The sequence below is a fragment of the Mustelus asterias genome (assembly GCF_964213995.1).
Source record: "Mustelus asterias chromosome 26 unlocalized genomic scaffold, sMusAst1.hap1.1 SUPER_26_unloc_40, whole genome shotgun sequence".
In the NCBI taxonomy this organism is placed as follows: domain Eukaryota; kingdom Metazoa; phylum Chordata; class Chondrichthyes; order Carcharhiniformes; family Triakidae; genus Mustelus; species Mustelus asterias.
Window position 1 is genome coordinate 332,526 of NW_027590110.1, and position 4,451 is coordinate 336,976.

Below are 4,451 nucleotides of genomic sequence, written 5' to 3' on the forward strand. Positions count from 1 at the left end.
ACCAGCTGGTCGCCAAAAGAAACAAAGAATTGCATTTTTTTCGCGCCTTTCCTCAGGACATTGTAAAACACTACAGTCAGTGAAGTGCAGTGGCCGCTGTAATTTATTACAACCCTGTTAGGAACATTTATAGAGAATTAACTGACCATAATTACCTGACAGAACTACGTCACTAGATTTCAACTTTTTCAAATAAAAACAAACTTTATTGTATTTTAGAGTTAAACAAAGCAAGCACTATTAACTCAACACCGCAGTTTATCAACGAACAAAGAACAGTACAGCACAGGAAACAGGCCCTTCGGCCCTCCAAGCCTGTGCCGCTCCTTGGTCCAACTAGACCAATCGTTTGTATCCCTCCATTCCCAGGCTGCTCATGTGACGATCCAGGTAAGTCTTAAACGATGTCAGCGTGCCTGCCTCCACCACCCTACTTGGCAGCGCATTCCAGGCCCCCACCACCCTCTGTGTAAAAAACATCCCTCTAATATCTGAGTTATACTTCGCCCCTCTCACCTTGAGCCCGTGACCCCTCGTGAACGTCACTTCTGATCTGGGAAAAAGCTTCCCACCGTTCACCCTATCTATCCCCTTCATAATCTTGTACACCTCTATTAAATCTCCCCTCATTCTCCGTCTTTCCAGGGAGAACAACCCCAGTTTACTCAATCTCTCCTCATAGCTAAGACCCTCCATACCAGGCAACATCCTGGTAAACCTTCTCTGCACTCTCTCTAACGCCTCCACGTCCTTCTGGTAGTGCGGCGACCAAAACTGGACGCAGTACTCCAAATGTGGCCTAACCAGCGTTCTATACAGCTGCATCATCAGACTCCAGCTTTTATACTCTATACCCCATCCTATAAAGGCAAGCATACCATATGCCTTCTTCACCACCTTCTCCACCTGTGTTGCCACCTTCAAGGATTTGTGGACTTGCACACCTAGGTCCCTCTGTGTTTCTATACTCCTGATGACTCTGCCATTTATTGTATAACTCCTCCCTACATTATTTCTTCCAAAATGCATCACTTCGCATTTAAACTCCATCTGCCACCTCTCCGCCCAATTTTCCAGCTTATCTATATCCTGCTGTATTGCCCGACAATGCTCTTCGCTATCTGCAAGTCCAGCCATCTTCGTGTCATCCGCAAACTTGCTGATTACACCAGTTACACCTTCTTCCAAATCATTTATATATATCACAAATAGCAGAGGTCCCAGTACAGAGCCCTGCGGAACACCACTGGTCACAGACCTCCAGCCAGAAAAAGACCCTTCGACCACTACCCTCTGTCTCCTATGGCCAAGCCAGTTCTCCACCCATCTAGCCACTTCTCCTTGTATCCCATGAGCCTTAACCTTCTGAACCAACCTGCCATGTGGGACTTTGTCAAATGCCTTACTGAAATCCATATAGACGACATCCACGGCCCTTCCTTCATTAACCGTTTTTGTCACTTCCTCAAAACACTCCACCAAATTTGTAAGGCACGACCTCCCTCTTACAAAACCATGCTGTCTGTCACTAATGAGATTGTTCCGTTCTAAATGCACATACATCCTGTCTCTAAGAATCCTCTCCAACAACTTCCCTACCACGGACGTCAAGCTCACCGGCCTATAATTTCCTGGGTTATCCCTGCGACCCTTCTTAAACAACGGGACCCCATTCGCTATCCTCCAATCCTCAGGGACCTCACCCGTGTCCAAAGAAGCGACAAAGATTTCCATCAGAGGCCCAGCAATTTCATCTCTCGTCTCCCTGAGCAGTCGAGGATAGATGCCATCAGGCCCTGGGGCTTTGTCAGTTTTAATGTTCCCTAAAAAACCTAACACTTCCTCTGTTGTAATGGAGATTTTCTCTAACGGGTCAACACCTCCCTCCGAGACACTCCCGGTTAACACGCCCCTCTCCTTCGTGAATACCGATGCAAAGTATTCATTTAGGATCTCCCCTATTCCCTTGGGTTCTAAGCATAATTCCCCTCCTTTGTCCCTGAGAGGTCCGATTTTCTCCCTGACAACTCTTTTGTTCCTAACGTATGAATAGAATGCCTTAGGATTCTCCTTAATCCTGCCTGCCAAGAACATCTCGTGACCTCTTTTTGCCCTTCTAACTCCCCGTTTGAGTTCTTTCCTACTATCTCTGTATTCCTCCAGAGCTCCATCTGTTTCCAGTTGCCTGGACTTAACGTACGCCTCCCTTTTCATTTTATTCAGATCCTCAATTTCCCTGGTTATCCACGGCTCTCGAATCCTACCTTTCCTATCTTTCCTTTTTACAGGCACATGCCTATCCTGCAGCCTTATCAATAATTCCTTAAAAGACTCCCACATGCCAGACGCGGACGTACCCTCGAACATCCTCTCCCAATCAACATCCACCAATTCCTGCCTAATCCGGTTATGGTTAGCCTTCCCCCAATTTAGCACCCTGCCCGTAGGACAGCACTCATCCTTGTCCATTACTATCCTCAAGCTAACAGAGTTGTGGTCACTATTTGCCACATGTTCCCCTACCGAAACTTTGACGACCTGACCGGGCTCATTTCCCAGAACTAGGTCCAGTATAGCCCCCTCTCTAGTCGGATTGAAGAATGCAGCAATTGCTTTACTCTGTTGAAAGCTTCTTCCTGGGGAATCTTCCAAAACCAACGCTGGTGTTTCTTTAGCGGAATATACAAGGGGGCAAAATAATGTCAACAAATTCAGTAAAAATGCCCACAGTAATTCACCATTCCTAAGAGTGACTCGAGCTCGGATGTGTTTCTGGGGGCAGGTGCCTCCTTTATGGCTCTGACCTTGTCTTCCATGAGGTGTAATCCTTGGACATCTACACAATACCCCAGATAGGCGACCTCAGTGACTTGAAAAGTACATTTCTCCTTCTTGAGGTGGATTCCAGCCTCTTGAAATCTCTCTAGCGCCTCCTCTAAGTTTGCTAAATGCTCGGCTTCGGTCGATCCAGTTATGAGAACATCATCAAGGTCTACACAACTCGTGACAGCCCCTGCAGCAGACTCTCCATTGTCCTCTGGAAAATCGCACATGCTGAAGGCATACCAAAAGGCAGGCGTGTGTACTGGAACACGTGTGTGTTCACCGTGACATAACCTCGGGAAGCATCATCTAATTCGAGTTGCTGATATCCATGAGTCATATCCAGCTTTGTATAAGACTGACCTCCAGCCAGCTTTGCAGACAGGTCTTCAATCTTTGGGATTGGATATTTATCCAACTTGGCAGCACAATGAGCTGTTAACTTGTAATCACCATAAGTGTGGACAGTCTTCTCCGGTTTCAATACGGAGACTGTAGGTGTTGCTCATTCCGTGAACTGAACTGGCTGGATAATGCTCAGTCCTTCCAATCACTGCAATTCAGTATCTAAATTCTCTTGTAAAGCATATGGTACGAGTCAGACCCTGGGTCCACCTCTGGGTCCACGTAGACCTTCACTTGCAGGCCTTTTATTTTGCCTAAATCATCATTCAAGACACTCTCGTATGGGCGCCACGGTGACACAGTGGTTAGCACTTCTGCCTCACAGAGACTTGGGTTCGATTCCCGGCTTGGATCACTGTCTGTGTGGAGTCTGCACATTCTCCCCTTGTCTGCGTGGGTTTCCTCCAGATGCTCCAATTTTCTCCCACACTCCAAAGATGTGCGGGTTAGGTCGCTTGGCCATGCTAAATTACCTTGCTCAAGGGGGATTAGCAAGGTAAATATGTAGGGTTACGGAGATAGGGCCTCGGTGGGATTGTGGTCGGTGCAGACACGATGGGCCGAATGGCCTCCTTCTGCACTGTAGGGATTCTATGATTTCTTCATCGGCTGTGCTGGCCACTGCTGGGACTGCACCTGGAAGAAGAGGATGGCACAGAAGGTGGATGAGAGGAATCTATTGGTGGCAGGGGCAGTCACAGAGGCTCCAATGCTTGGGCTGGGGTGGGGGAATGGTGTCAGCAGGCTGTATCTTTAGTCACGGAATTGGATAATGCTCCCGGGAGCCCCCCTCCCATTGAGTAAAGAGTGACAAAATAGGAGACCACACATGACGAAGGGTCGTCTGGACTCGAAACATCAGCTCTTTTCTCTCCTTACAGATGCTGCCGGACCTGCTGAGATTTTCCAGCGTTTCCTCTTTCGGTAGGAGATTACATACCTGCCTGAGCCTATTGGTACTGAGTGGTCTCCCCACAGGGTGGCAGACCCCCACCGCCCCCCACAGTGAGATGTGGGAAGAGACGATTGATTGGCTCTGTATGTGGTTTAATTAGCCTCTGGATGGAGGAGGTCTTTCTACTCCATTCTCTGCCGCTGGTAAAATGGTCAGAAAGAATCGAGCACCCCATTCTCCAGCCCCTGACTACCCTCCCCATTTTAACAGCACCTTGCCTTCCAACCTGGCCCAGGGAGTTTGACACAAATTTAGCTCAATATTCCAA